The following is a 9333-nucleotide window of genomic DNA, read 5'->3' as shown; positions in this document are numbered from 1 at the left end:
CTGTCAAACAAAAGAGCAAACAAACGATAAAAGTAAGAATTACCGAAAAATAGCTCGAAAAGTACTAAATACGAAGTTAAAATGTGCAACCCTTTAAGCTATTGTACGTGTGGCTGTCCGCAAGCTGGTCCTTTGACATGGCGGACAAACCAAGCTCAAGCTTTGGAAATCTCATGTTGCTCATCATCTCACGGCAAATATTAATCTCCTTTCTATTGGGCAGATAGTAGAGGAAGTCGTCTTCATCATCCTCTCCGTATACCAAGGACCTCGGGGGTATTTCAAGTCCTTGGCATAGTGTTCTACTTTGGCAATTTGTTCCAATGATAACTTCTTTCCTGAAGCATGTCGAACAATGTATTCCAGGTCACCATGGGGAGGTGCTTCGGGAGCAGGAGATTTAGGTTTTTCAGGAACACTTTCTTCCACCAGCCCTATTGGCGCATCTTTCGAAGGTCTGGCTTCAACAAGAATATTAGTCGTGCTTGCATCAATTGCTTCTCTTGCAGCTTCAAAGTTTTCACCAGTTGCTTCGGTACAAGCAGAAACTGGCGCCTTTACGAATTCTAAAACAGCATCTAAGATGCTAGCCATTCTTCTTTTTTCTTTGAGTCGCTGTTGTAGCACTTGATGGCTTCGGCAGCCCTGTTACAGCTGTTGGGCTCAGCACCTTTGGCTGTTCTGCTGTCTTCTCTGATCTTGGCTCTTTGACCGAGCCTGCACTGGCTTCAATCGGCAGCGCAGGAGCTGTTTTTGTGGCTAAGGGGGAAGCCTCTGCACTTTCAATAAGCTTCGTCACATCGGTCGTCCCAATAGGCTTTGGCCTACGTGTCAAGACATTCGCCCTCTTCGGCTTCGGCGAACTAGAAGAGGTCGAAGCAGCAGCTTTTCTTTTTCCCTTGCCTTCGAACATGAAAACAGTAATAAGGGTAAACAAACCCAATAACATCGAAAACCCTGTTCAACCTCCTTTTTCCTCGAGCGTCGAAGGCAACTGTCATAGCTTCGTCTTCTGTCCTCGAGTAGGCTCCAAGTAGCTCGTCACTCGTTGCCTCTATAACGTCTAGTAAATCATCATTTGGCTTGTCAAACTGACTTTTGTACCGGAAGGTGTACTTGAGATAAACCAAGCCACCCTGACTGGAGCCAGCGGTAGCTTCCTTCGGCATTTCTCATTCATTTGTAAGAGGCCATACTTTGAAAGCGATGTGCTCTTGAACTAGATCTCTGGTACCAATGTAGGTACATATGGTGTTGAAGGCCATTAGGCACGCTTGCACTTCATTCCCAATTGCGGTTGATGGCCTCCTAATGCCGAAACGTGACCATATGGGACGTTGAATGATGCCCCTCACATCCTCCCTTTGATTCAGATCATTCTTCACGTAAAACCATTGCTTCATCGAAGAGCCCGACCATTTCTTCCGAATGTAGGCACGGGGTAATTTGCCTCAGAGCGGGGCACGAAGCTATAACAGTCGAAGTTGTTATGGTATTGTTCTTTTCCGGTCGCCTTCGTTTGGTAAGATAGCTTGTGAATGTTGCAGAAGCACCTAGCATCCAGTTCCAGTCCCTAACTCCTCATGGCCCATACAAAACCCCCACTTTGATAAGAGCTTCGGGGGTAAGTTGATGAAGATATATCTCGAATGTCTTTAGAACCTCAACCAACATAGTGTGGAGTGGAAAGCGAAGCCCATCTTTCATGAAGCTCTTGAAGACCACTACCTCATCAGCTTCAGGAAGGGGAACGGTGATTCCTCCCCTGCCCTCACTATTGAAACATCATGAAAATATTTGTCTTTCATCGCTTCAATTTGCCCTTGTTTGACAGTTGACTTCCCAAAAACAACATGGCTCGGCCTCCACGGTCGATCTTCGACATCTTCATTCCCACTCTCCACGTCAAAACTGTCGCTATCGCTGGAATCCTCAGACAATCCAGCCAGCATCTCATTGGTGATCTTTTCTGCGTTGGTCTTCTCCATAGCTTCATAAAACCCAAACATTGTGAGGTCTGTGATCTTCTTCTTCTCAGCCATTCGGGTCATGGTTGCGGCAGATGCCGAAGCTCAAAAAGTCAATCGAACTCGCAAAAGAGAAGAAGGCTAGAATGGCAAACACAGCGCAAACAGCTAGATGGCACAAAAAATATTCGCACCATAGCCTTCTATATATATACTCAGAGCCCCACAGCTCGGTGCGTCCCACGGTTCAGAATGATTCGCTATTCTAGCGAAGGGAAGGTGTTTTTTGGACCTTTGGCTAAAGGCCTTCGTTCACGTCGTAGTCTGAATTTGTTACAAAGAAACAAATTAATACTACGAGGGGCTACTGTTGGGGACTTTCCTCTTCCGAAGGTCATAAAAAACATGACTAACCATTTGTTTTCATCATGATATGGATTATTATAGGGAGCTTCGGCTTCAGGATGGAGGTTTCCTCCCATAACAAAGGCATACGAGGTGAAGATATAATTCGAAGATGATAAGAATGAACGCCGAAGCTGTAGCTGAAAAGTAATAGCTTTGGCTTAAAATGGTGATGAAGACTGAACATGATGCTGGTCAGAAGGGAAAAATACTAGCTAGTTATTAATGATTTATGTCATGGTCATAAGTAAATGTTAGGGACACAAATTGTGGCAGAACAACCCAAGTTATTCCAGCTTAAGTGCCTAAGTCACGCCTCAAGGTCCGCAACACACTTAAATCAGAATAACCCGTCAGTCCCTTAGATCTAGTCTGATAAAGCCACTTAACCAGGATCAAATACCACATACTCACTCGAAGGTGAGTCACAGAAGAAATACAATAAAATAGGAAACCTCCAATTAAAGTACTGAATTATTACATAAATCGGAGTTTTTCAAGTTGCTGGTAAGAGTTCATAAAATAAGATGCAGCAGATAATCGATGTCGTCGATAGCGAGGAAACGAGCAAGGCCTAGCCCACTACTCCTCATGCTCCTCTCCTACCGGAGCAGCATCCCACTCGACCGTCCAACCCGGTGGCAGGGTGGTAGGCCAAGTCACACCATCAACCATATCCTGAAGCTTACTTGCAAAAATTGTGCCACAAGCAAGGCTAAGTATACTAATACTCAGCTAGACTTACCCGGTGTGAGGAAACTACTCCTCTACCTCTAAACCATGCAGCTGTTTGGCTGAGGGGTTTGGTTTGCCAAAAGCACTAGCTGTATCAAAAATTAGGTTTTAGCTTTTCAATTTCTAGCATCATTAGCTTTACTAAGTTTGCTCCTTCTAAGCATACATGGTAGCAGGCATTTAGTACAATCAACAAATTATCTCATGTAACCTCATTTCACTTCTTACTCAATGTAGTACAAGGGGTCAAGCAGTCTCATTAGCTACGAGAAGCAAACGATTCGAATCGAGTTTTTAATCCTTGCAAGGTAAACCTAAACACATGACATGTCAGGGTACTCCGACCCACACATGTCAACCGTCTCCATCGATTCCCCATTCGCGTCCAGGCCTCACCGCCTTGGCATACAATGCTCCACTGACCCCGGCTGCTGCCGTGCAGTGACCACACTTGTACCCACCATAGTTAGCATGGGAGACCCAGTCTTAGGTCGCGTGAGGGATAAAGTCCGCGCCCGGCTTCACTCAGGTACTAGGTTTATCGGTTACCATATTTCCCGACATGTGCTTAGTACGTTTAAAAGGTTGACTCAGGTATCCACGCATTAATCCTTAATTCATTTTTTCCGTCTCATGGACAAGGCATCCTCCCTGGATCCAAGTCCATAGACCATCATAGATCCCGTTATCAAGATGAATACAATCAATTCGTGACCTCGCGCGAGTGCTAGAAAAATCACTCGACTTTTACTGAGATCCTGATTAGCATAGCAGCTACTCGACCTAGCATACTAGTATCCATCTCAAAAAGGAATCCGAAGTTCATGCAACTAGAGGTTTCAAGCAACTCCTACACTTAAGTGCACAATACAATCCTACAAGCATTAAGTGTAGTAAAGTAGCATATATAAATACGATTATGCATAAAACCGGGGCTTGCGTTCAATAGCTGGGGCTGTGGGGAGATCCTCGATGGCAGCCTCGGGAGCTTGCTTCTGGTCTTCCTCTTGGACAGTTCCTTGCTCGTGAATGAGCGCGTACTCTCCGTCAGCGAGATTACAATCTAATGAATGCAACGAGTAAGATACATGCATGATATGATATGTGCTTTAGCAATTTTAAACTTTGATGGTGAATGATCTACTTAAATCAGATAGAGTTTAATCTTGCTACTAAAGATTTTTGGTGGTATACTTAGTAATTTAGATCACACTTAGTCAAACTAAGTGCTAAGTTCATTTTGGTGTTCCACTGAATTCTTTTTAAAGCCTTCAGGAGAATTTGCCAAGATTTCTAGTTGAACTTATTGTGGCGAGGTTTATCTTTCATTTCTTTCCCTTTATTTCTTTTATGTTTTTAAAGTGGGTTTGAACTACAAGTTGTCTTAATAAATTTCTAAAAAATTCTGTAAAAATTACAGTGGCTTCTTATTGGTGTATAATTCTCTATCCTAAAATTTGGGGGCTTAAAGAGTGAATAGTTCTCTCTGGACAAAATTATCAAATATTAGGGCAGAAGGGGTGTTTTGAACTACAACTACCATTTAACAGTAGGTTATTCTCTAAGACTTATTTTTGCTGGAATTTAGATGTTATGACATGACTTTGTACAAACTTTTAGTCATTAATACTTATTTGTTATTTTACTATGATTTTCTAAATTTTCTAGTCAAAGGGGTGCTTTCTACTACCACTATATTTGCAAAATATCAAACAACAAATTTCTGATTTTTTCTAGCTTCTTCTTTGTGCAAGAGCAATTATTCTGAAGTTTAGCATCTTTTTGCTTAAGGGAGGGGTGGTAGGAATTATTTGAATTAAATGACCTTTTTTATGAAATATTGTTAATGGGTATTATATTGCAACCTTCAATTGGGTTTTGCATTTTTCTCTGGTGGCCTATCTCATTATTGATCTAGCAAAATTTTTATTTGCCCATTATTGCACCATTTTTGGGTTGCTCATGATTTAATTAAAATATGACCCATTATCAAGTTCTATTTGTTTACCCTACCTAAAATGATGGGCTGGGGTGTTTATCATTTTTGTAGTGGAGTTCTAGTGATTACAAGTCCAGTGGATTTTTATAATTAATATGGAAATTGTTTGTATAATTCTAATAATTGTTTTTCTGGTTTGATTAATGCCTAATAAAACATTTCACTTTGATTTTGTTCTGGACTAGAGGTGCCTTCATTTTTCCTTGGTTCTCTGTTACTTAAGTAGGCTAGGAAAAATATTTGCACTCACTGTTCATTATTTTCTAATGCCTTTCTGATTTTTCTAAGTTTTTGGCAAAAATGGCTTTTAGTAGATATCCCTACTTAAAATTTCAATACTGGGGTTCTCACTATTTTTAAACAGTGTTTAAATGGGGTTTGAACATCTACAAATTTTCTTAGGTTCAGCACAGAAGCATAACTAATTTTCTTTAATTTAATAAGGTTTGGTCAATTTCTATATTTAATTCCAAACTCTAAAATTTAAAACAGAAAGCATGGGGTTCAGTATTTTTAATTGGTAGTCCGTAATATTTAGAATCCAGCAAAATTGGTTTTACAAATTTTGGTTAAATATTTCTCAAGTTATGAATTTCCTAAGTTCTATGTTCATTAAAAAGATTAAACAGAAATGATTAAATGGGAAACGACTTTGCATCGGGGTCCCTGGCGGACGTTTTCAAGTTGTCTTACAGACTAGTCCTTGTGTTACTATTCAAATGTGTCACTAACAGTTCAGAAAACCCCCTGGGGTTCCGCTAAACCTAACCCGAGGTCCTTCCCCCAAATTAAACAGTTCTTGCGGCGGAGGAAAGGGCGGAGGGGCTTATCAGCGGCGAGACTGCTCCAGTGAGGTGATCGAGGGTGTAGGGGAGGTCCTGAGGGTCACGGCGATGTGCGGGTCACCGTCGGGGATGGTCGGAGTCGACCGGTCCACGTGCGCAGGCGGGGGAGCTCGTCGGCGGCGAGGAGTCCGTCCTATCCAAGGCACAATTGATCAATCAAATGGGTCAGAGAGCTTCACTAGGGATCAAGGAAGGTGTGTGTGAGAGGATTTGAAGAATGACTCACCGGATTGCTCAGTCTACGCGCGCAGGCGGGCGCCCGAAGTCCGGCGAGGACAATCACTACACGACGGTTGACCTTTAGCGACCCTTATTAGGTACCAACTGTTGGTTGCTAAAGGTTAGGGACCGTTGGTCAGTCGCTAAATCCTTTTGTAGCAACGGTCGGTTGGTCGCTAAAAGTCTAGAAATTTAACAACTTATGGTTGGTCGCTATAGATGTCGTCGGGGACTAGCGGTGGGTCGCTATAGAGCAAGGATCACTATTAAATCTTATAGCCTAAATGTACTTGTAGATGTTAGTGACTAAAAATTAATTAAAACAAGTAAACAGTGATCGCTAAATTGTAGTAAAGAAAAAAAGAATTGTAGAAAAGAAAAAAAATTATGGAAAAGAAAACTGTAACACTATAAAAACCATAAAATAAAAATAATGCATTTAGTTATTAATGATATTTATGGTAATGAATTTTCTTTTAAGTGTTTGTTATGTATTTGCATTTGGAATAATTTTTTATTGTGCATGATTGATTTTTGTTATTGAATAACATTTCTTCTTAAATGAAAATCCTAATAAATAAAAAATATAATAATTATTAGCCCAAAAATTAATATTTTATTTATAAATAATTTTGATTTAATTACTATGAATTTCAGGGTTATTTAATAAGTATTTTAAATTTAGAAAAGAAAATAAAAAAAGAAAAAAACAAAACCTAACCAAATCGGCCCATTAAGGCCCAGCCACACTCCCTTAACCCTAACCGCCCGCCACCTAAATCTAGCACGCGCCACTCTTTCTGGCAGCCGCCGCCAGGATGCCTCCACTCTTTCTCCCTCTTCTCTCCTCCCCTTGCTCTTCTCTGGCCGCCGCCACTTGCCAGGACTTCCTGCAGCAGAGCGCCCCTGCAGCTCCTTGCACCTGCATCCTACGCGCGCTCCAGCCGACCACGCCCAGGAACCAGTGCAGCGCTCCATCATCAGTAGGTGACTGACGGCACATGCGCCACCATGCCAATCATCCATATGATCCGTCTCCCACATGCCTGCGTATGTTCTTTGCAGCTCTCTTGCCTGACCTGCCTATCTATCTATGTTTCTTTGTATATCTGCTAAGTATCTGCTCGGTCGTCAGCCGCCGTAGGCTGCAAACGGGCAGGGTCGTTGTGTCTACGCTGCGGCTGCGGCTACCGACGGCGTCCTGATTGGACTATTGGAGAGGAGAGGAAGCCGTCGTGCCGCGTGACAACAATGCTGCGGCTGGACGGACGTGTCGGCGAGCAGTCCAGCTTGCCGCTGCGTGTCCAACCCCAAGGTCAAGGCCGGCCGAGGCTCCACAACCTCTCAACTCCATAACAGCCAGCTGCTCCTCGTGACATGCGTGCACATGTGCTGTTAGTTGCACTGCATTATATGTTGCATGTACGCACACAAGCCATTGCTGCCATTCCTATCAATAATCTGCGGTTGTTGGATGGAGGGTCGTCTCCTGGGGTTATTCTATCGTTTAGCCGTCCTCTTGGCGAGTTCAGATGAAGCCATGGAATGTATATCGGAAGATGCCAGCTGAATGTCTCCATGCTTATTTGGATTTCCCTCTAAAGTTAGCTTTAAATTATAGCTTATATCTCACACTAAAATTTTAGAGTTTATTTTTGAAGTTCTTTAAATTTTTAGAGCTCTAAAATTTACTATGCTATGAAATTGTGTTTCTTAAGGTGATGAGGAACAAGTTTGCTACCGAGGATGAGTAAGACAATGAAGAATATTGTGCTTCTGAAGATGAGGAATTAGATGATGAGGATGATCAAATATTTCATTAGATGCAAGGTGCAAACTCACCAAAATCTACAAGGCACTTTGCTGAAGCTTCACACTCTAAACATGATGATCTAGCTAGCTATCTGTAAATGATCTAGTTGTGAATGATATTATAATTGTGATGCTTTTGTGAATATATAATTGTGTTGCTTTTGTGTTTATGTGATGGATCTATGACTATGGTATACCGATTAACTGTGTGTCTTTATGATTTGTGTATAAAAAATTGTGATTTGTGGTGCTTAATTAAATGTATATTATTATTAATAACAACTATAAAAATGACGACTTTCTGTTGGTTGCTAAATGTATAGTATGACGACTTACGGTTGGTTGCTAAATCTATAATACAGCAACCCACGGTTGGTCGCTAAATATACAATATTAGCAATGGACGGTCGGTCGCTAAAAAGATGTCGGTCGCTAAAGCCTTTAGCGACGGCACTTACAGCGACCATCCTTATGGGTCGCTATAAATTTTTAGCGACCAACCGTAGGTCGCTGAAGGCCGTTTTAGCAACCAACCGTAGGTTGCTGTAAGTGAACCGTCGTGTAGTGAATCTTGGTTCTCCGATGAAGTTCTGCCGGGTCCGAGAGCTTGGGAAGCTTCACAAGCTACTGGCGAAGCTAACCGAGCGGCTGGCGCGGCTTGGAAGCAACCGGAGTGGGCTGGCCACAGTGGCCGAGGCTCGGGTGGCAATGGCAGGCGGAAGAGAGCTCGCCGGAGCTAAGGAGGGGCGTCTGGCCGGCGAAGGTGAGCACGGGGTGAGGTGAGGTGTGCCCGGGGAGGCTTTATAGGCGTGGGCAGGCACGGTCGAGGGCGAGGCTCTGACAAGTGCTCGGGGCGTGCGCGGGTGAACGCCAGTGCGCGCTCTGGCGCCTGGCACAGCGTTGAGCACGAGGCAGCACAGAGAGAGGTCAAGTTCAAGCGCGGGTTGGCTCCAAATCTTTGAGATTATGGCCATGATCCTGTTGAGAGATCTCTTTCCCTAACATTCCTTTGTCGTTTGTGTGTCGAGGCTTGCAGGTTTTGCTGACTGGATCAAGAGATAGAGAGGGGAGAAATCGGGTTTGTCTCACTGTCGCGCACAGAGAGAAGATCCTGGGTTTGACGTGTCCAGATCACGCGTCCCGATGCCATCTTCTGATATGAGGTAGAGGGGTTAGTTAGGCACATTTTTGTCAATGGGGGCATTAGGATTTGAGCTAGGGATCAAGGTGAACACGCTCGGTCTTTGGCTCAAGGGCTGAAACTCAGAATTCTGAATTTCAGAAATCCCTATTGAACCCTCATTTGAGAAGCTTGTTTGGAGTTTTTATTAAACTATTTTGGCCAAGCTTC

At 43.0% G+C, this 9333-nt stretch overlaps 1 long non-coding RNA gene across 4 annotated transcripts; it reads left to right on the top strand.

Annotated features, from left to right (window-relative positions):
• Positions 1-6947: 6947 nt before the first annotated feature.
• Positions 6948-8199, top strand: LOC103640092 (uncharacterized). Of its 4 annotated transcripts, none has more exons than XR_559604.4 (3): positions 6948-7220; positions 7306-7485; positions 7889-8199. It is a non-coding gene; the product is annotated as an uncharacterized lncRNA (long non-coding RNA). The 4 variants fall into 4 exon arrangements; XR_002266233.3 differs by having other exon boundaries at positions 7306-7592; XR_559605.3 differs by having other exon boundaries at positions 6949-7220; positions 7306-7773.
• The last annotated feature ends 1134 nt before the right edge of the window (positions 8200-9333 follow it).

The sequence above is a fragment of the Zea mays genome, chromosome 1, assembly GCF_902167145.1.
Source record: "Zea mays cultivar B73 chromosome 1, Zm-B73-REFERENCE-NAM-5.0, whole genome shotgun sequence".
Taxonomy (NCBI): Eukaryota; Viridiplantae; Streptophyta; class Magnoliopsida; order Poales; family Poaceae; genus Zea; species Zea mays.
Note: the sequence above shows the minus strand (reverse complement) of the source record. Positions and strands in the feature narration are given on the sequence as shown.